The sequence below is a fragment of the Ochotona curzoniae genome, unplaced genomic scaffold, assembly GCF_017591425.1.
Source record: "Ochotona curzoniae isolate NIBS_2020 unplaced genomic scaffold, NIBS_Ocur_1.0 contig_908, whole genome shotgun sequence".
NCBI classification, from domain to species: domain Eukaryota; kingdom Metazoa; phylum Chordata; class Mammalia; order Lagomorpha; family Ochotonidae; genus Ochotona; species Ochotona curzoniae.
The window spans coordinates 34,591,002-34,614,841 of NW_024466607.1; positions in this window are offsets into that span (position 1 = coordinate 34,591,002).

A 23,840-nucleotide genomic window follows, 5' to 3' on the forward strand; every position below is an offset into this window, starting at 1 on the left:
AGGAGGCTGCAGCAGAGAATCAAGTCTAGCTATTCCGTTGGGGGATTAGCCATTTTAATCTGCATCTTAACTACTAGGCTAGAGACCTGCCTGCATGGTTACACTCCTACTGTGTCCAATTTATAAGTCAACTTGCATCATTTATTCATAGATCCAGATATGGATTAAGAAAAACATAGCATTTATAGAGTATATGTGGTACTATCTGCTGTGTTAGGCACCCCCTATAGAGCTTGAAGAAAATTCTCTGAAGATGAGGGGGGCTGCTGTAGTTATTTAATATGAGCAGAAAGATAATGATATGTGGGCTCGATAAAGGTGGTAAAAGGGGATGAGGACAAGATCTGAAAGAAGGCAGTGATATGATGCAGGGCTGGAATGACAAGAGGGGAAGGAAAGGAGGAACAGTCTAGTGATACAAGTTAAGGAAAGTGTGCAAGGTGGGTGTTTAACCCAGCACATCTTACATAAGAGTGCCTGCATGGGGGTCCCAGCTCCAATCCTCATTTCACCTGCCAATTGCTGTTCCAGTCACCAGGAGGCAGTGGTGATGGCATGCAGACCTAGGTCCTGCCACTCAAGTGGGAGACACGAACTGAATTTATGGTTCCTGACTTTGCCTTGATCCATCCTTGGCTGTTGTCAGCATGTGGGGAGTTGCCAGCATTTGTGAGCACTCCCTATCTTCCTTTCATATAAGATAAATTAATACATTAAAATGAAAAAGAGGAAGCTCTCAATTTGAGGACAAGAAATTAAGGTTCTAGTGCAATTAGTTGGCTGGGTGATATCAAACCAACTACTGGGCCACTCTGCAGGGCGTGGTTTTCATTCAGTGGAGAGCACATCCATTCCTTATGGGAGAGGAAGGGATATTCGACCTTGAAAGTAGCACATGCTGACAGCCCGTGTCTCAGTGCCTCCATCTTGTGTGGGCGTGGAAGTGCTGCTGGTGGTGCTAGGATTATGATTCAGTAATCCACAAAACAGTAAAATATGACGTCATTGAAATTTGATGCACTGTTGTCACAGTGGTAACTTGGAACTAACAATGAGGCATCTGCTGTGAAAGGAAGCTGGAATGAATGTGTGTTCTCAGTACAGGGTTGACAGCGTTCAACGGGAAGCGAAGGGCTAGCATTGTCCTCAAGCCATCCCTATTTCTATTGTGTGTTTGGCCACACTTACTTCCACGCTCCACTTGGAGCTTTTTCTTCCTGAAGATGTTGTGGGTGCCGAGAACTCAAGTTTAAGAGAATTCAGCGGAAAGAAGGAGAATAAGGGGCTGATATTGTGGTACAGTGGATTAAATTGCTGATTGCCGTGCCTACATCCCAAATGGGAGTGCCAGTTCAGTCCAGTCTGCTCCATTTCGACCCAGTTTCCTGTGTAAAGTACCTTAATGTTGTTGTAAATTTTCTATTTTTCTCCCTGTTGTTGATTTTTGTTTTATGACTTTTCCTTGAAAAGGAGGTAAAGTAACTGTGCAATAGAGACTATCATATCCAGATGTGAGGATACAGTGCAGTAGGCATCACTGGTTCCAAATCAAAGATGGAATTCCAGTGAAACTGTTAAATACGTCATGACAATAGGATGCTGAGCTCTCTGCCATTGTCTGTACCTGAAATCTACAATATCAGGATACACTTAAATGGCAGAATGAAGGACTTACGACTGTTCATGAAGGGCTATACTATTGTAACAACATAGGGGAAATCTGAACGAAAATCCCAAAGTCTCTGCAACTACTGTATCATTAGAAAGAAAAAAAAAAAAGATAGTCCCAGAGCTGGGAGATTAGGAGGGGAAAATGAATGATTTCCAACTTCAGCCATAACCGAACCTGACCGTTGAGGAAATCTGAGAAGTGAACTAGCAGATACAAGCTCACCTCACCTCCTGTCTCTCCATGTCTTTGTCATTCTGCCTTTCAACTAAATAAATTAGTAAATCTTTTCAAAAAAGAAATACATCAACTTTCTGGTATATGACTATTTCAAAATCACACCCGCCCCCCGACACACACACACACAGAAAAAAGCACTGAAGTGGTACATTTCCAAGCTTGATTTTAGCCAAAAGGCCGAGAGGTGATGGAATGGTACATTTGCACAGACATCACCCCTCCACCGTGCCCAGTGAAAAAAATTGGCAAATCAGGATCTCAAACATGTGTGATACCCACCGTCAATGACATGATCATGAGTGATAGTGCCACACAGAGGTTTTCCTGTGCATTTTGTCTTTTAATTTTCACAAGTGTGTGGCGTTACTATTATTTTGAGAGCAAGCGTAACAGAAGAGACTGAAGCTTAGAGACTGAAAAGTGTTTGGCGTCACGTAGCTCAGGGCATCGTGGTATTTCGGGTTCACGTCTGCTTAACCTGAAAAGCTCTTACTGCTTTTCATTATTCTTCTTGGAAAACCTGTACCCTCTACAGCAGCACTCATCTGCACTTTCTTTGTTTCTTTCTTTTCTCTTGTTTGTTAAAAGATTTGGATTGGTAGTCATATCCAGTGCCTCTGTTCTTCCAAAGATCTGGAACTATTCCTGTTGGAATGAAGGAGCCTCATAGATTCAAACAACAGACATTTCTTATTGGGAAGTTGCTGAGGGCCCAGGGCTCCTGGGTGCAGAAGAGCTTTCGCTGGCGCTGTCCACCCTCGTCTCTCCTGAGGCTCATTCCCAGGTCTGTCCCATAGCAACTACAACCTTACCAAGTCCTTGGCTCTTCCTCCAAGGGCCTGTCTTGCATGAGTGCTGCCCTGAGGTCTCTTTGCCACGCTGGCCATGGTCAGGGGCCTTGGTCCTTGCCATGAGAACCTGTGTGTAGAACTTCTTGGATATCTTCACAGGAGGGAAGCTGGCTTCCCTGGAGGCGGTGATCTCAGAGAAAGATGGAAGCAAGCATGACTTCTATGATCTAGCCTTGGCAGTCATGCTCTGTTTCTCCTATATTACTGCAATATCCTGTTGGTTATGCAGCCAACTTTCTTAAGGATGGCTTGACCTAAGGATGTGCACAGCAGAGAGCGAGGGCGCTGGAGCCTGGCTAAACACCTGCCATTTGGGATGTTGGCTAACATTCCTACCATTTACTTCTTTCATTTATTATTTCTGTCTTTGCCTGGGCTTTTGGAAACGTCCTCTTAACAAAGTTCATCTGATTTCTAAGTTTCTTTGTCGCATTTAACAATCCCTTTCTATCTTCTGCTTCTTGTCTCGGATTTCATTCAAATCAAATGCCTTCTGTGGGCCTGGGCGTATACAAAGACCTCTTTAATGGACTTGTTTTAGGTGAAATAACCCCTGATTCCATTTTCAATCCCCTTCCTTTGCTGCTGTTTTTTTTTTTTTTTTTTTTTTTTTTTAGCTGCTCTTGCCCAAGTGTAGGTCCCGGGCTGGCTTACACAGTCTTCCTGCTAAACATGAGAGGATTACACACACACAAAAACAATGAGTTCTGGCTTTTCCTGGAAAATCGGAAGCTCTGGTAGAAACACATTGTTGGAGTGAAGGAAAAAGGCCCTCTGTGGAGACAGCAGGTAAACCCTGGCTTGTCATGGTCGCTAATGTATCCGTTCTTCTCTCCCTAATCCTGAGACATCTTCAGCTGCTGTGTCTTTCTGTGCTTGTAACATTGTTTCTCTCAGAGTGGAGAAATCACCCCAAAGCCATGTTCTTATCAAAGTGGGAAAATCAACTAGGTGTCAGATGTTCATATGACTTCTTTTCCTACTCTCGCTGACCGAAGTTGGCAACAACTCAAGTTTATGACCTTACCCTGGAGTGCCCCAGCATGCTTCCTGTGTCCTTGAACTTGGGTCTCCTGTTTTTCTTATTTTTCCAGGTATGATGTAGACAGTGGCTCAGAGCTTGACTGCAGGAGAGACTTTTACTGTGTTGCAGAGAGACCACCAAGGAATGTCTGGTCTTCTAATAAAACACAGTTCACCCAGGAATAACCATTTTGGAAGGTTCTAGAGATCCATGTGGTCAAAGTGTTGATTTCACCATTGGAAACAGTTTTAGAATTTCCATGCATCGTTTTACTTAGCGTATCCTTTGCAATGCAAAGATCAGAGCCCATGTTTCTATGTATAAATGTGTAGGTCAAGGGAAAATGGACGATGATGCTATCAAGTTCAGCGGGAAATCCTGTAGGGAGGACGTTCTTCTCTCTAGAACAAAGTGAAGAGAAGCAGCAGTTTATCTCTAGGAGCTAAGTGATGCAGAAGTAAGGCCAACTAGCCAAAGCTATACGCTGTTGGATCAGCCTGCAAGTGAATGGAAATTCAGATCTCCGATTTTGCCTATTTGGGTATTAGCTAAGAGCTGGAACCTCTGACTTCCTTCAGGTGGCCATGAAAGTAGCACTGGGCTTCTAACGCTCAGCCTCCTGAGCAGCAGGCAGGGGAAGAGCAAAAGAACAGAAGGTAGCCCTAGAAGCCCTCTGCCAAGGATTTCCTTACACATCTCATTGAATATTCTATGTGTAAGACAAGGTAGATCGGGCCTGATGTGGTCTCATAGTGGTTAAAGTCCTCACGTTGCAAGCTCCTGGGATCCCATATGGTCACCAGTTCTAATCCTGGCAGCCTTGCTTCCCATCCAGCTCCCTACTTGTGGCCTGGGAAAGCAGTTGAGGATGGCCCAAAGCCTTGGGACCCTGCACCTGTGTGAAAGACCTGGAGGAGCTCCTGGCTCCTAGCTTTGGATTGGCTCAGCTCCAGCTATTGCTCTCACTTGGGGAGTGAACCATCAGATGGAAGATCTTTCTCTCTGTCTCTCCTCCTCTCTGTATATCCGCCTTTCCAATTAAAATAAATAAATCTTAAATAATAATAATTAAAAAAGACAAGGTGGATCTGTAGGGTTTCTCAGCCAGGTTCCCATACTGCCTACTGGCATTGTGGTGGAGATCATCTCATTACTCAAAACCCACACTTACCAAATAAGCAGTGCTTTTTCTCTGTTACAGGCAGGGAAACTGAGGCTTGTATGATGAAGTGACTGATGTTTCATGATGAATAAAGAGTCCAGCATGTCTGTAGCCACTGACATTGCTTGGAAATTTCCAGAAGATAAGCTCCCCTTTGTGGATCACCTCTCCCAATTTCTCATGTTTTCTAGTGTGGTAGAATTCCTATAGACTGGTAAGAGCACCTCACATGGTCTGCTCTTTATCATTGAGCTTTAAAGCCACAATAAAATAACAGTCGAAAACCTTTGAGAAATGTGGGCCAGTGATAAACTATCTTTAGATTTTCTCCATTGCTAGATGTTTAACTTAACATTTATGGAGGGTCCATGATGTACAAGGTGTTTTCCTTGAAGCTGCAGTTTAATGTAGATGCCTTGCTCATGTAAATCAAGATTGACTACACAGTTGAATATTCCTTGCTCCTGTTTATACACGTTGTCATTTCAGTATGAGAGGTAAATTATGTTTGTTCTACTCAAATCAGGGAGAACTTTTGTCCCACGGACTTAATTTTAATGACCAGTCTAACTCTAAAAAATAACAGCACATTTCAATTGTGCTAATATACTGGCTCATTCTTATTTGTAAAGCGAAACTCAGCAATTTATGAGTGAGGTTTTTCAAAGAAAGCGTATTACTCATGAGGTCCATGATGAGAAATTAGGGAATCCAGCCAGACTAAGCATAGTGTCATGGGCATTGTTTGTTAGAAGGAACAAAAGGAGGGATTTTCTCAAACCTGGGATTAAAACAAGTCACACCTGGAAGTTTGAACTGTGGATCGAAGGTTCAAAGCCTGGATCACATAATGTAAGTCATTGTCATCTAAACCGCACTCCTAGAGCTGAGTTAAGTGAATGTATCATTACTGATTCAGCCAGGGCTTTCTCAATCTGTTTCAGCAAAAAAAAAAAAAAAATGCAAAGCTTGCTGTGTTGACGAATGTTTTGAGCATCCAAAGGGCGGTCGGTGTGCAGTACATTCTAGCACTGGAGCATTCTATGGACAGTGATGTTCAAGCACCCAGTGGTCCCCCACACATTTGTTGAGTGCCTGAGCGGAGGAACATTAGACTGACAAGTTTATTTTCAGAATCAGGATCTCATGAGGACGGTCATGTGGCTTCAAGACCTAGCAGCCATCTCTGCCTCTACCTGGCTGTTTCTGCTTGCTTTGGCCTCTGGTTTCTGTCCACAGTGGTTTGGTCTTCTGTCTACCTGACCTGACATAAGATCGATCAAAACCGACTTGACCTTGCAATCCTCTTTTCTCAGTTCCTGTGATGCCACAGAAGCTCTGTTCTTCCCTTGTGACACAAAAAAGCCACCAACGTTTAGTCATCCACCCATATCTCCTCGTGCCTTTCCAAGACACCTCTTAAAACAATCTAGTCACTGATTTGTCTTCAAGCATCACTCTGCAGTTCACACCTAATCTGCTTTCTCTGGTCTGTGTCCTCTGTTCTCACATCATACTTCTATTATTCCGGATCTGAAAGTGCTTTGCACATCTGTCAAAATTAGAAGTCATAATGTGAATCTAACTTACACATGCATTTAAACACACTCTAACTGGCAGCTCCTTAGTATTATTTCTCAGCTCTGGACTCCGCACCACAATCCCCAGGGGACAAAATTCAAAATTCAAAATTCCTTTGACATTCCCATTCCTTTCCTTAAAGCTAGGCAGTTATCAAACATTGACATTGCCTTTTGTGATGTCTTTTGAAGATAAGTTTTTCCATTATATTTTAAGCATGTATTCTCGCAAGAAGATATATGTATTTATTTGAAAGGCATCCTGTAGGGGAGCAGGATCTCAGGAGGCAGAACCTCACCTGCCAGTGCTTCTCAGGGTCAAGTTGATGTCCCCAAGTCATGACATTCTGTCATGTAATTCTACTCAAAATACAATCATGTAGGACCTGGTGCAGTGTCCTAGTGGCTAAAGTCCTCTCCTTGAACACACCAGGATCCCATATGGGTGCTGATTCTGATCCTGGCGGCCCCACATTCCATCCAGCTCCCTGGTTGTGACCTGGGAAAACAGTCAAGGATGGCCCAAAGCCTTGGGATTCTATACCTGCATGGGAGACCTGGAAGAGGCTCCTGGCTTCAGATAGGCTCAGCTTCAGCTCTTGTGAACCATCGGACGGAAGCTCTTCCTCTCTGTCTCTCCTCCTCTCTGTATATCTGCCTTTCCAATGAAATTTTTTTAAAAAATAAATCTTTAAAAAAATATAGCCTTGTCTCTCACAAGGAGCTCCTTCACAGATTCTCATTGAGGTTTACCTTAGCTTTGTAGCATTTCCAACTTCCCTTTCTTTACTCTACTTTCCTATTTCCATTAATTTCTTATAAGCCCTACACTCATTCTTTAAAAAAATATTTATTTGTTTGAAAGGCAGTTATAAAGAGAGAAGGAGAGACAGAAAGAAAGAAAGAGAGAGAATCTCCCACCCAGTGGTTGATGTCTCCCAAAATCCAGGAGCTTCATCTGTGTCTCTCACATGGGAAGAGGAACCTACCTGCTTGAGCCATCCTTCTCTGCTCTCCCAGGTGTTCAGCAGGGCTCTGGACCAGAAGTGGAGCAGGCACTGTCTTTGAGATGCTGGTGCTCCAGATGGTGGCTGAAGCCATTGCGTCACAATGCCAGTTCCTCCCTCTGCACTTCATTTTCATATCTCTAAAGTACTGTTTGAAATGTTATTAACAGGAGTACAAAGAATGTGTTTCAAGTGCCTAAGACAGCGCCTGGTACATAAAAGGTTCTCACTAAATTCTTATTGAGTGAAAAGTCTCTTGCAAATTATCTGCTCTGCCCCCCTCATGTCATTCTGTGATAAATATCATCCTTTGGGTGCATGTCCTGTGTGCTTGGTCTCTCTTCATTTCTGGTGCCCAGGACCTATCTTCCCTAGATTATAAGATTGGAGCGGTGATGTCTGTGGTTTCCACCCAAGGATGGATCCAGTCTGCCTCGCTTGGCATAACACACAACTTTAGCTTTGTGAAAGTTATCCCATTCCCAACCCACCATCTATGTGGTTCTGGCTGGGCTAAACTGGATGGCTGTGTGGCCCAGACTGATCCAAACAGGACAGAGCGCTAACCTAGCATTAACCCATTGGCTTGATTTGGTGATATCTGATGCCAAGACTCCAGGAGGTTCTGGTGTTGCTCCTTCAGCTCTTTCCTGAGATGAAAGCTGAAACAGGCAGACAGTTTGTGACAAAGTCCTTTAAGTGTCTACATCTAATTATTGCTGAAATTCAACATTGTAGGTTCCAGCTATGTGCACCAGAATGTTCTTTTTCTTTTTTATTGTTTTTTTTTTACACTACAACCAACCTGATCACAATCTATTGACTCACCTTGTCTTATGCTAATTATTTATTTTTAACCTTATTTCAAAGGAGCTGAAGAGGCTTACACGGGTATATGCAAGTGTAAAATTAAAATAGTTTGCAAATAGTTAGGGAAGACAGAACATGGGGAAGAAATAATAAATTAACCCTCACAGCACCTGCCAGGAAGTCCTGTACATTTTCAATGGTGGACCATACAGATAGCTCTGATAATCCAAAAACCAAAGCAAGAAGTACAATGAAATTGGTTACAAGAATTACACACAAGAGATAAAAAGACATGAGATTTTGAAATCTCACGACTGGCATTATATCATTTATTTCTGGACCTTTATCTTTGCATATGGGGTTGAATAAGTGATTGCGAACAAAATGTACAGAGCTATCCAGCCAATCCTGCTGCGCTGTCTACAGGACCATCCTCTGCAATGGCTTACCTAACACCTGACTTCATGGACTTGTTCTGGACCACCAAAACCCCAGCATTGTGCATCCTGCGAATGTCAGGATCACAGACATAAAAACATGTATGGCATTATTTTTGACTGGAAGTATAAATAAAACAAAATAAAACCCTCCAATTTTCCTCCAGTTGATGGCTACGTTTTGTTTTGTGCAACAATGTTTTGTTTATAGAGCAGGTTGATATTTTCATGGCAAACTTTTTATATCTTGATGTTGACATAATTCTTGAGTCTAAAAGATTGTTCTCATTTGTGTTTTTCTCTTACACAGCACTGAAATGTTGAGTGGTTGATGCTTCTCCATGGATTGGTAACTACTCATTGCTTGGTACTCTGCCTCTTTGGGTGCCAATGACGAGTTCTATGGTCCAATCAGAATGCTTGACTTTTTTTTTTTTTAATCTTAGCATTTATCTTCTATTTTATCTCATTCATCCCACTCCCAGAGTCATGTCACAGAATTTGCAACCATCTTCAAGAATTCTCTCTCCTCCTAAGTTTCAACTCCCTTGCATAATTACTCCCGCCATTTCTTTAAGGCTTCCAGCCATAGATTCTGCCATGTCTTCTTTGAGAAACCTCTTGCATTCTCCTGCTCCACAAGGTAAAAGTCCAACATTAGGATCAGCAGTATTGTCTTGCACACTCTCCAATTCCTTGCCCCTTGCATTGCACATCCTAGCCCTGGTTGTATCTTAAATCCTTCCCTTTGTCTGCCTCATGTTTGCTCCTTTCCCTTCCCAGAAGAGAACAGTGATTACAGGGAAAACGCATCACCTTGCCGACAAGGCTTACGTCGCGTTTCTGATTGAGCCTGTCGGGTGGGATGCAGCCCAGTCCTTCCTTAGCACCCTTTTAATGCTGCCTCCCTCCACCTCTGCTGTTGATCCTCTTGTTCTGCTTTGGTCTTCTTGATACCACTTGCTGCTGGCAGGCAGCGCCTAAGGCATGCACTTGCTTCTTGCCTGATTGTACAACTGGAATGGAATCTCTCTGAGGACTGAAACTCTTTCCTCTTAGTTACGCTGTCCTCAGTGTTTGGAACACTTTCTGCCATCTGCATTGTAGAGCTGGAGTAAGTACGAGTTGAATGAATGCATACAGTTGACGGAACTGTGTAACAGCCACAGGGCTTGCTGCATCAGCCTAGGCGGGACTGAGGCTGCTGGCTCCCAGAAGAGACTCAGTTTGAGGCATCCTCCATGACAATGCCCACTCTCCCCAACCCCTGGGACCAACAACATCACATCACCTGGGGTTTATCAGGGACACAAATTCCAACCCCACAGGAATGTGCTGCATAAGCAGCAGCACAGCCGGAGGGTCTGTGCTAACAAACCCCGTTGGGCTTGTTTTGGGGTTTGTGCAACAACTTGTAGTGAGTCAGTCAGCAAGCAATTTGAGTGATCCTGCAGTGCTGGCTGCACCACTGGGACATTCTTGAAACAACACAGAAAGCCTTTGTGAAAGATAAGACTGTTGAGCTAGTGCAAATAGATCTTGTTGGCCATTTTCTGTTTTCTTGGAGTTTTTACTTCTCTAGAGTGAACTTATACAGACGAGAAAGAAGAACAGAGAAAAGAAAAAAATCCATCCAAAGCCAAGGAAGTCGCAGCCCAGTTGAACCAGTTTTCTCAGACTCTCACCCCCGGGACTGGCCCACGCTCTGTGATGCTGACATCACAGAACCTCAGAAAGGATCCAAACAGGAGGAGGCTGCCCAGTGTGAGCCAGCAGGACAGCTGAGACAATCCAAGTCCCTCCCTCCCCAAGGACTTGATGCAGGGTAGAAACCTCCTGAGGATGGAAACCTCCCACAGAAACCTCCCCATGAGCCAGAAAAGCAGAGTCCACTGGCTTGGGCGCCACTCTGTCAGAAAGCTACCGTCAGCATCGTTTTTAGTGGACACTAGTGGGTTGCTTCCCGCCCACCCTGACACACACAGCAGTCAGCCTGCCTGGCTCCTTCTGATTTCAAGTAGAGATAAAAGAAGACCTCCTGCACATTCCCCCCTCATATTTATCTGCTGAGCAATGCTTTGTGAACCAGTTTAATTGGCCTGAAGACCGCAGACTGGCTATCAGCTGATGAATCAGCAGGAGGCTCTTAGAAAATTAGGTAGACCTTAATCTTATTTCAAAACTTGGAATCATAGCAAAAGATGGGGGGAGGAGGAGGAGGAAAGGAGGGAGAAAGAAAGTGAGAGAGGGAGAGAGAGAGAAAGGGAGAGTGTCTTTATGGAGTTCTAGTGCAGTGAAATTATCGGCTATTTCAAATCTTCCAGGATGTCTGCTGAAGCCCATATGAAAACAGTTAAATGCTATTCTAAGAGAATCCAATATGCTGGGAATATGATAGGGGATGCTGAATGGAAAATTCTGTAATTACTATGTTCATATTTCATGGTAAAATGTATTCAAGATTAAGTGCGTTCTAATGGAATAGTACATGTATCCAAAAACATTTTAGGGGTAACTTGGTTGGATGAAAAGGAGGAATAATTTAATCAGGTCACACACAGGATGCTCACAATATTTCTTGTTGCATGTAGCTTGTTTTGAATTTCGTCTTTCACAACAATGAGCCACTGGTCACAAAGTTAGTATCTGTAAAGCGTGAGCCCACCCCATCCTTAGTTCTCACACCTGTAGGGATGATTTTACAGTCTCCGGAGCTGTCAGGGTCAGCTCAGATTCCCAGGACAAGGTATATACAGAAAGCTGTCAGTGGGTTTCAAGTTATCTGCTGAATCTGGAAACCAGTCCTTTTGTTGTTGTTGTTGTTGTTCAGAAAATATACATGATGTTAAACCACAGGCCGGAGTTTCCATATGTTGTAAATATTCTCCACAGTGAGAGCAAAAATAGTCGACTGTGAACCATCCCCTGCTGGAGTTTGCTCCTAGGAGTGGCTGGAGAAAAAGACAAAAATGGAAGGAGAAACCAACAACAATAGAAAAAGACAGAGACAAAGTGGGAGGGGCCGGAGCAAAGAGAAGGAGCCATTAAAGTAAACTAACAGCCCTTCGTCCCCCTGGAATGTTTGACTTGATATAAAAGCGTGAGCAGAACATTCAAGGGTAAGCGTTGCTTGGAAGATTCTGGGCTAATGAATGATGCCATGGTTGGCTGAGGCTGACTAGCATTGGCAGGGCTGCTGGCTGCCTGCCTGCCTGCCTGCCTGGCCCCGCCATCCCAGGATTTCACTTGGATTTGGGATTCATGCAATTCTGAAAGGAAACAAGGTCTTAGCTGACAAGCAGGATGAGTTTCGCAGCAGGGCTCCTCCCTGGGAAGAAAGGAGGGATTTTCCAGAATTTCCTAACTCTCAATATGTCTTGCACTTGGAGACAAAGGGATAACTATCATTCTTTTCGAGATGGCAGAAACAGGGAAACAGACGGGGTTCATGACGTCCACAGCGTCACACTTTCTATTGGCTGATAGATTAGCAGGAAGGCCCCTAGAAAATTGGGTTGACCTTCACCTTGTTCCAAAACTTGGAGTCATAGTGAAAGAATACAAGAGAGTTTGTCCAGAATTTTTAATGCAGTGAAATTGCTGTTTCAAATTTCTACGAGAAAAACACTCAAAAGAAGCAGCACGCACTGTGCAAATATTTTTGCTGTCTTCCTTTCATCAGTTTCTACCCTAGTTTTGTTTTACTGTTCTCTGCCGCTATTTTTCATTACACATGTATAACTTAAAGTGTCATTTTGAAAAATAATGACACTTGAATTTTTAGGACATCAATACAGTCCTTACAACGTGACCTCAAAATACCTATGGAAGAATGGAATTAGTGATAGGTTTATATTAATATAGAAAAATATTGAAATCACCCCCATTTTTTTTTCATGATCTGAATTTGCCACGAGATTTTTGAAAGCCACTTTATACTGAATATTCCTTTGAGTAGCTCACAACTTTTAAAGAAAGTTGCTCCTGGATTTTGCTGGCTTTGTTTCATAACTGGGGTTCACCGTTTCAGCCTACCACGCCCTGTGTAATGATTTACTCCATGGATTGCGTAGGTGATTCAGAAAAGCCCGGTTTTCTTCTTTAACCCAGGTTCTTGGGTTTTTTAGTAACTGAGTTTTCTCATCTGAAAAAATGGAGCTAATGATAATATCTACCACCTAGGGTTGTGTGGAGGTTGAATGAGCTGGTGTAAATGAAACGCTTAACGTAACTGCTGGCACAAGGTTAAGAGCATTAGTGGTGTTGGTTGTTGGTCTGAGTCACACATGCATTCATTCATAAATCTAATCATTGTTGATGGACTATTTCATGCTGTGTTGTAGGACCTTTGCAACCATGAGTCTTTTGGCATGCATGGTTTGCTCCTGATAAAAGTATATCCTTCAGTTTTGCATTCAAATGTTACTTTTCACTGGAGCTCCCCACCCTCCTGCCCCCAGGTCCATGGAATGCATCAATCTTAACATCCAGAGTGGCTGTCTTTCACTGAGTGTATCCATTTGTCATTGTGCACTTGTCTTTGGTTATTGTGACACCAGAGTCCCTCATTAGATCGTGCACCGCAATAGAGCAAGGGCTATACAGGCGGCTGTGTAGCACAAATCCCTCGATGGCTAGAGAGAACATGTGTTCAATAAATCCTTGCTGCCTGAACCAAGGAGGTGAATATGACTTCACTGTGCTGACAGTCAAAGACCAGCAGTCCCCACAGTCAGCGGACATTTGGAGTCCACTGGAGGATCAATGTTAATTGTGCAGGTGAGTAATGAGAAAGGCCTACCCTAAGGCAATGATAATACATCCCCTCATCTGGCTCACTGGCCTCATTACCCAGAGCACCTGACGGCCTGGTTCCAAGCATCGACAATGAAAATCTGATCAGTGTGGCAGAATCATGGGCCTAAGCACCTCCAGAAAGTGCCACTTGGGGCCTCTCAATTCATACTTACTCTCCGGTTTGATGTCAACAGAGAATTCTAAGAAGTTCCTCTAAATTGTTTTGTCAATAATTTATTCAGCTTGTGACTGACAAACTCTCTGAAGAACTTTCTCTCTTCCTGAAAAATAATTTTATGTTCAGTTACAAATTTAATGGTGTTTGTGGTTCCCAAGGATCTATTGCTTTTGTTGTTGCTGCTGATGTGTTTAAGTTTGATTTAAACCTAGCTTCCTAGCATCTTCAAACCTTGTTTGATGTTTCACAACCAGTCATACTCGATCCGATCCACCCATGCAGTGTGTAGGCAATTAGAGATTAATGGACTTCATCTCAAATCAACCGGAGCGATGTTGTTGTTGGTTCGTTTCCATTTTTTTTAAAACCCATAAGAACAATAGCTTTGCACTGATGAGTAATAAGTGCCTACTTTCTTAGCAAATAGGCTGCAGTATACAGGATTTTAGGTTCTAGGGCTTTAGTATTTCTGCCAATGATTGGCTGTGTGTCTCAGGATTGGTTAATCATGTAACGCCCTGTGCCCTAGTTTTCTCTCAGCTGTGTTGGGATAACTGCGACACTCGCATCCTAGGGTTCCTGTGACGTCCAAGTGTGGTGCTGTGTATGAAGCGCACTGAGTGTGTGCTTGGTGCTGATAGGGATAGGATGATACCGTCACTGAAATCCGTGAAAACCATCATCTCAGTACAGGAGTTTACGTTGAGATTGCCCTAGACTGACTACGCTCACAGGCATGTGCTAGAGGCCCATTCAGATCATCTCCGCACAGGTGTCTTCCGCCTAAGCTACACAGAATTCCCCACAATTCTGCTGAAGAATGTTGATTAATGCACCATTAAATATGACCATGCACACAAGGAAACGAAGTACTCAGAGTAAGAACTGACAGAAACTGCAGAGTAAAAATGAACTGGAAAAACATCAGATATTAGACTTACTAATAATCTATGAAACAATAGAGTTAGAATATTGACATAAACAAAAGGGAAACTTTCAGAGAGCTGTAAGAAATAGGAGACTCTAAAAGGGCACAGATAATGCAGATATTATTTTCCTTTGGCTATTCCTTCATTTATGTGTCTAATCGATCCGGCTTGTGCATTACACCCTGTCCCGGCATGCTTGAAGTCTAGGGCCCGACTTGAACCCTCATCCAGAGGTTCAGGGCCTAAAACATGTTCTTTGGTCTTCTTTGTCTCCCTTGACAGAGCTGGAAGTCTTGCCGGAAACACGCAGATGTTCTTGGACCTCAAGGTAGCAGCAAATCTCACCGCCATTTCTTGGTCATTTTGGTTCTGATTTCATAGAAGATCTACCTCCAAATGGTTAAAACAGAAAGGGAACTTGTTATTTTACAGAATAGCAAGAGTTGGGCAATGAAGCAGTTGAGCCATGAACTCCAGCTCTTTCTCACCAGCAGCACGAGGTTCATGCTACAGCTGGTTCCACGCAGCTCAAAATGGCATCTGAGATGATGTAAAGCAGGTGTGTGTCTCTGTTCACATCCAGAGGGAGAGAGAAAAAGAGACTCTTTAAAAGCACTGGATAGAATGTTTTTCTATTGTGATTGGGCCAATGCAGGTCATATGACCGCTGTGTCTCCAAACTACTGATTGGCTTAACTCTGAATGTCTGAGCCAATCCATGGCAAGAAAGAATTGTTTTATGCAAATGGCTTAGAGCAGTGATTCATGGTTTTCTGTAAGTCTGAACTTAGCACTGTGTGAAGATATAAGAGGCTGCTACTATTGTCCTGCGTTTGAGATAACAAGTGGAATAGAATCTAAATATCTTAAGCAAAAAACGTATAGAGAGGGTTACAATATATAGTCTCACACACTATTATATTGTTTTCTGATCTGCAGGGATTAAAAAAATACCATCATTGAAACAGTTTGCATATCATTGAACTCATCTAATTGAAGTACTCAATTTATTTTTTTAAGTTATTCTGAGAGTTATAAAAATTATCCCATTAGTGACTTTTAGACCATTTTCATTAATCCTTTCTCCTTACAAAAAACCATAACCATAGCAACTGTTTAATCTCCCACCCCAGTCATTAGGAAATGACTGATTTGCTCTTTTGCCTCTATTCTGAATCTTTGATGCAAATAGGACGGGACGATGTGTTGTCCTTGGTGGTGGGCATCTTTCACACAGCGCGCTATTAGCAAGGTCACAGATATGAGTGCTTCCTCCTCTTCAGTGTAACGTGCTTAGAAACATCACATTTTATTCAACATTCATCCATCGAGGGATATTGGACTTGCTTTCGATTTGCAGTTCTCTATAAAGCTGCCTTGGGCACATATGCCCACCTTTTTGATGTGCTTATGCTCCTGCTTCTCTTGGAGGTATGCCGTGGAGTGGAATTTCTGGGTCATATGATAACTCCATATGTAAACGAGGGGAAGTTGTGAACTCTAAAGCAGCTGCAGTATTTGGCACAACTACCAGACCCACAAGTGGAACTAGTATGCTTATCTGCATGCGCTGTGTAGGCCTGATGGACATTTACGCACACAGCATTGTTCTATCAGGCACTGTTGCCACATGCATTGTCTAAGAATGCAGCCACATTGAGGGAAAACTGTGCTGGGCTTTCTTGGGGACTTTACAAGGTTTTACATGCTATGGAAAAAAAAAAGTACTGTCATGAATCTATGAGCTAGGAGGAAGATTAAGACGCTGGGCAAAAGTCAACAGGATCTCCTATTAATTCTCAGTGTTTGCCAGGGTGAGGCTCATACCATGCTCTTGGATATTCTGACTTATGTGCTAAGTAAACCTCTTTAATTTATTTACTACTCAGTTTCAGGTATTGGGTTATAGTGACTAATACACCAGATGAATAAGAAAGAATCTATGTTTAAAATGCAGGCTCCCAGGCATTCATTAGCCTTTCAAGATAAGCATCCATTAAGTGAGAACCTAGAAATCTCTCCAGTTATAGACAACTGCCTAGGTTGGATTGTACCTAGACAAATGTCGCACTACGGGGAGAAAAGCAGCTTATAGCTGATGGGCATTCTGGGCCTGGTTAATGCCAAATTTATGTTAACTGTAACAGTGTGCCAGCATAGTTCCCTATTCTATTTTTTTTTTTGTAAGGGTCTGGGCACCGGTCCATGAGTGTGTATTGGCCCTGGTAGGTAGACAAGGGCCCAGGCTAGCACAGCACACTGCCAGAGGCCCGGGCTTGGGGATCTGTGGGTCTAGGGCTCTGGGATTGCTCAGGGAAGAAGATCTGGAGATGCGCGGGAGGGAGGAGTGTGCTGAAAGAGAATGTGACAAGTGAGGAGTGATTTCTGCAGGACGTCCACCAATCAGGCTTTTGCACTTGCAGGTAAGCTAGGGGGCTGAGATCGGTGGTTTAGAGAAGGGAAATCAGAGGATCTTTGGAGGTCAAATTAATACACTTGCCCATGTGGGAGGCCTGAGTTAGGAGACATGCACCTGAAACCTACACATCTCAAAGTCACCCACTGGAAGATGTGAGAACCAGGATGGGGTGCAGGACAGGCCGGATTGGCCCACAATCCCAGCCAGTTCCTATTAGGGCTGAGACTGGGGGCAATTCTGGCTGGGCTAGGCTGCATCACCCACCAGCATGAGTTGAAACTGGGGGAAAGCAGGGCCAAGCCAGGCTGCAGCACCTGCTGATGAGTGCTGAGGTGAGGCAAGTTATGTCAGACTGGGTCACTGTGGGGGCTCACCTGCTGGGACACTGCTCCAGCTGGTAAGTATGAGAGCTGGGACTGGGGGCAGACCAGTCTGGGCAGGGCTACAAAGCCTTTTGACCTGCATTTAAGATGGGTTAGGAGGAGAGCCAGCCTGGGCTAAATAACTGTATCTATTAGTATGTACATGACTAGAGGCAATGCAGGCTGGTTTGGCTTTGCCACAGCATCGGCTAGCAGGTGCTGGGCCTGGGGGCAAGTCCTGTCAGGTTAGACTACAGAACCACCTGAAAAGTGCAGGATCTGGGGCTGGGAGTGGGCCCAGTAGGGAAACTGTGGGCTGCTTCCCTCACTGGTGAGCATAAGTGGTGCTGGGGGCAGGCGTGGCTGGACAGGCGATGGTACCTTCTGAGGGTGGAATAGTAGTGTCTGTGCTAGGCTGCAGCATCCATCGATGTGTACAAAAGCTGAATGGGATGTGGGATGAACTGGAATGGTTTGTTGTACATACTGTTATGCACAAGAAGCAGGGGTGGGGGTGGGCCTGATGGGGGTTACTGGAGGTTATTCTGACTAGGCTGTAGTTATCGCCAGGATGTGTGAGGGCCAAGCGTGTGGTAGGCAGGATTGAGCTGGGCTGCAGCACCCACTGGTTTGCCTGTGGTAGGGCTGTGGTTTGTGTATGAGACACGTGTGTGGGCTGATGTGGCTGATGGACTGAGCCAGACTCCGCACTGGCTGTCACACACAGGAGCGAGGCCTGGGCTCACCTCTGGTGAGGTTTCTTTGGGCAGGTACCCTCAAACTGAATCACTGGACTCTAATCATGGTGAAAATCGTGGAAACAGTTGTCTGTGGAGTCCATATGTCAGAACTATGTCTCTATGGTTGCTGAGGCCTGTGCAGCAGATGGCATGTCCAGATGCTCATGGGGGACACGACAACCAGTTCACTGAAGCCTGCAGATGACGTCTAGTATTGTGGAGGGCTGAACAAATTGGACAGCTCTCCGAGTCAAGCTTTGACAATGTGTATCTGAGCGAATTGAGGCTCTAAGGTGGACTATGTCAGCAAATGGGCCTTGGAAGGATTTCCTCAACCTTGGAGCAATGAAATCACCAGCATCTCAGAACTATCAAATCCTCTTAAGCAGTACCCTCAGAAGATGCTCCACATTGGAGACCCTGGAATGACATTGGGTGGCCATCCCCCATTCCTGGGTACTGATGTGGTTGGGCTGCTGGGAGCTGCCTTCTCCACGTCTCTCCCCACTTACAGGTCTCTGAACATGCCCATATGAGACAAGCTTCCAACACAGGAATTTTGAGGACACACTCAAATCCAATTCCTAATGTGGCATCATCCCCCCACCCCACGACTCTTTTCCCGTCTTTCCCCCTGTGATTTTGATTCAAGCTTGGAGAGTTCTGATTTAGACACAAAGATTCTGGGCCGCTTATGCAAGAATGGGAAGGGAAAACACTACCCAGACTTTCCCCAGCTGCTGTGAGCTTCCACAGAACCGACTGACAGAGGGCTGGTGGAGTTGGCTCTCATGGGGACGGCTGATGTTCCTTCTGCAATGGAATTTCCTTTGCTGCAGAGCCTGTGGCTGCATCATGCTGTGCACAGATTTTCTTGCTGTGCAGTGAGGTTTCCTTGAACTGAATGCCGTTGAGCAACAGCTCTGAGTACACAACCAAGGACACCATGCACTTCATGCAGGGGTTTGCAGGAAAACGTCTGTGGTCGCCGTCCAGGGCGCTGGGCCATCGATCATGTCAACTGCCCATGAAACGCACTTTTGTGCCCGCACAGAGGAATGGCTCTTGATAAAAACCAGGGTTAGAGGAATTGATGGATGTATTTATATATGTATATAACCCCTGATGGGTTGAGGTTTCTCTTTTGCCAGTGGGCTTTGATGTGGAGGAGAAAACAGATTTCAAGAGGAAATCCCTGCAGGAGAGAAGATGTGCAGGGGCCCGCCCCCACACCCAGAGGCCTCAGGCAAGCAGAGAGAAAGCAGGTCCTCAGGCTATGAAAAGCTGCCACGTGGTGAAAAACAGTCATTTCAGCTGGGATTGCTGGTGGGCGAGGAGAAGTGACTCAGGAGGCTGCCGAGGCGAAATGAGAAACGTGGTTAGTAGCAGATGGCTGTTCTGCCTTTTTCTTTCTGAGAATGAGGGCACTTTTGGAAGATGGCAGGGAATGTGTCTTGGCGTTGGGGAGGGTGAGAAAAAGAGTCGCGTGTCCTGTCACGTCCAGAGGTGTTCTCTGAAGAGCTGTTGGCCACATTCTGGTGACAGAAATGGTACCAGCTGTTCCCGCTCACCCTTGCCTCTGACAGACATGGCCGAAGGACCCTTATGATTCATTATTAATTTATTGTCGCCTTATCTACATAAGGTGCAACTTCATGGATTGCACAATACACGCTTAGGAGCACCGTGATACGTTCCACCCCAGTCTCCTCTCTGCCTGTATCCACACTCCTTTTTCCTTATTTGGTACTCTTTTTTTTTTTTCATTGCAATGATATTTTTTTTCATTTCACTTTGTGACCACTCCGTTGGCTAAAGATTTCAAGTCATACCAAGTAGGAAAAAAGCAAAAAAAAAACCTCTCTATAATTCTTCAAGAGTATAGACAAAGACTGTGGACAATTGTCAAATCTCAACTCGTCCCCATCATTCACACAGATTACCTGTTTTGTACTTTGTGTGTTACTTACCACAGACCGTGGAAATGGATGATGGTGATCTTTTTGGGACTGGGTTATTTCACTAACATAATGGGTTCCAGCTGCAGACAATGTGTTGCAAAAGACAGGATTTCATTCCTTTTTATGGCTCAGTAGTATTACACAGTGAGTACATCCCACACTTTCTTTATCCAGTCATCGATTCACTCCACATCTTAGCTTTGATAGATTGAGTTACAATAAATGTAGGTATTCTAATATCTCTTTTGGAAGCTGATTTCATTTTGTTTGGCTAAATTCCCAGGAGTGCACTGTCTGGTTGATATGGTAGATCCATTTTAAATCTCTGAGGATTCTCCAAACTGTTGCCACGAATGGTTGTACTAGTTCACGTTTCCACCAAGAGCGGATTAAGGTGCCATTTTCTCCACATCCTTGGCAGCTTTCATTGATTTCTGATTTCTGAAGAATAACCATTCTAACTGGGATGACGTTAAACCTTGTTGTGGTTTGATTTTCATTTCCCCTATGGCTCGTGAACATGTGGACTTTTTTTTTTTCATGTGTCTGTTGTCCATTTGGAAAACACCTGCTTATACCCTTTGTGCATCTCTTTGTTGCGTGATTTATTTTGTTGTTGTTGAGTTTCTTGAGCTCTTTATAGAGCCGAGGTATTGATCCTCCATAAATTGCATCATTTGCAACTATTTTCTCGCATTCTGTTGGTTGCCTCTCCACTTGATTCGCAGTTTCCTTTGTGGTTCTGAAGCTGCTTGGCTTGATGCAATTGCATTCATGTGCCTTTGCTTTATGTGCCTGTGCTTCTGGCATCTTTTGCAAGAAGTCTTTGCCTATGCTGATGTCCTGCAGAGTGTCTTGCAAAGGTTCCCTGATGTTTTCCTTTAATAATTTCGTAGTGTCAGGTCACAGATTTAGATTCTCTATCCATCTTATTTGGTTGATTTTTTTAAAAGATGTATTTATTTTTATTACAAAGTCAGATATATCGAGAGGCGGAGATACAGAGAGGAAGATCTTCCGTTCGATGACTCACTCCCCAAGTGACCACAATGGTCGGTGCTGCGCCGATCTGGAGCCAGGAACCAGGAACTTCTTCCATGTCTCCCATGCGGGTGCAGGGTCCCAAAGCTTTGGGCCATCCTCGACTGCTCTCCCAGGCCACAGGCAGGGAGCTGGAAGGCAAGTGGAGCTGCTGGGATTAGAACTGGCGTTTTGGTTGATTTTTTGGGTAAGGTATGGGTAGGGGCATAGCACTCTTTTCTATTGCGGGCAGCCGTTGGCAGTCGATCACAGCACTACACTTCAGATGATGTGTTACACCGGGGGAGAGCTGAGAGATGGTCTCATCCCAGATGTGATACAGAATTAGACAAATGTCACCATGGTTCTAGCGTCCTTTCTGAAGATATCGAGACACACAGGAGAATTCATGTTAACCACAAAGTAGCAATCATTCTTCATGGGCAGATGCTGAGCGGTGTTTGTCAATGTAATCATTGCATCAGTGCTGAGTAGCCAGCGTCCCAGGGACCTCAGTTGGAAGATGAGATCATTGCTTCTCCGGTGCAGCTAGGTGACAAAGCCATGCAGCTGGTGGGAGCGTACTGTTCATTACTGCATCTGCTCCTTCCTCATGGTTAGCTTGCCTCCTCTTCTTCATGTACTCTCCCCATAAAGCTTATTTTAGAGTTTAACAGTCACCGGTGTTCAGATGCTGTTTTGTAAGCTAAAAAGAATGGAAAACCACACATGCACACATACGTTTCTTACAAAAGCGGGTTAGATGTCTCCTCTGTATTCACACATTTTTCTGATGGAACCAACGATCGGTCTGTAATGACCTCAATACTTATTTGTGTCTTCCATAAATGGAGAAATTGTTTCACTTAAGGACATTCCTGCCAACTTTTGTAATTCTTTAGGAACTAAAGAGGACCCAAGTTATTCTGTAATGTGGCAGAATCCTCTCTGACTGTATCCATGTTTCTCATCTAATATTCTGAAGTTATTCTCATAAAGTTGCATATGACATTATATGAATGGGACCTGCATCTCGGGGGCTGCCTAACCAGCAGGATGCCGTGTCCACGAAGGGGGTGAGGCAATGGTGGTGATGTTCCTCAACAGCACGAACCACCAGAGACAGTCTGATTGAGCATGTCTATTTATTTTATTTTTTTTAAGATTTATTTATTTTTATCGGAAAGGCAGATATACAGAGAGGAGGAACAACAGAGAGAAAGATTTTCCATCTGATGGTTCATTCCCCAAGTGGCCGCAATGGCTGGAGCTGAGCCAATCCCAAGCCAGGAGCCAAGAGCTCTTCCAGGTCTCCCACAGAGGTGCAGGGTCCCAAGATTTTGGGCTGTTCTCAACTGCTTTCCCAGGCCACAAGTAGGGAGCTGCATGGGAAGCAGGGCTGCCGGAATTAGAACCGGCGCCCACATGGGATCCTGGCTCGTGCAGGGCAAGGACTTTAACCACTATGCTATAGTGCCGGGCCTGAGCATGTCTGTTTGTTGTCATGCAAGCACAAACTTAGACTAAGAAAGGGAAAGGCAAGGGAACATCTCCTGATGGTCCGCCCTCCCAACGGCAGCACTTTCATTGGCTAGAAGGCACGTCTATCTCTCTAGACCCTCCAATCATGTCGTGGGTCATGTCCAACACTCACGGCTGGTAGGTAGGCTGTGGATCACTTATGCCAGGCAGGCTGGCAGGTAGCGCAGACCACACCTGATTTATAAGAGTTACTTATCAAAGAAGTCCCAGCATAGCTCATCCAAGGGCAGAGAAGAGAGACTGGGGTACAACCCACAGCCCTTGCCTGAATGACTAGTGAGAAGGTCAGGTTGAAGTTTCAGTTAACTGAAATCACTGTCGCGGGATCCCCCAGGGGCACGGTGTACCACGTGCCTGTGACCTCCCACATTGGCTAAGCAGGCAAGATCCAGGGGCAGTCACCTACAGCTGGACCTGAGCACAGCTGGGCAGATGTCAGTGGGAAGCCATTGAAAGCTCTATACAGATGAACTGCCATGATGTTTTCCATAGGGAGTCTGAGGCCCCTGGGCACAACACTTGTGTAGGAGTACCACTTTCTAATGTCAGTACCCATCATGTCATGGGGTCTAAGCAGTGCCAAGACTCTTAAGCATTATGGCATGACTTTTTTTTTTTCTTTTTGCATTAGGATATATTTTAGCATGATTTTTCCAGACCCAAGAAAGTTCAACTTCAGAGTCAAACCAAATGCTAGTTTTAAGTGAGCATTTAGAATCCCTTGACCTTGAGTTCAAGTTCCTTCAGTCTGGTGTACAGGAGCTGATGGGAACCCACAGCCAAAGACAGACCTCTGTCTATCTTTCACTGATTTGCTGATTCCTTAAATGATGCATATGGGGATTTCTGTCCCCTCACAGTCTCCCTTCCATCTCTTTTATACCGGACTGTGTCTCTGTGGCAAGAGAAACAAGCAGAGACCGTAACTTGATACTGTGCACCAGTCGCATTCATGACTTATGAGCCCATGTTGGACACACAGGTGCCCACCAGTCTTGCAGGATACTCATTGTCCTCGGGTTCCAGCTGTCTCTGAATCCAGAAGGAAAGCCGGGGCCAGCGCCAGGGTCATACAGGCAGACAGATGGAGATGAGCAGAGGTGACACCCGAT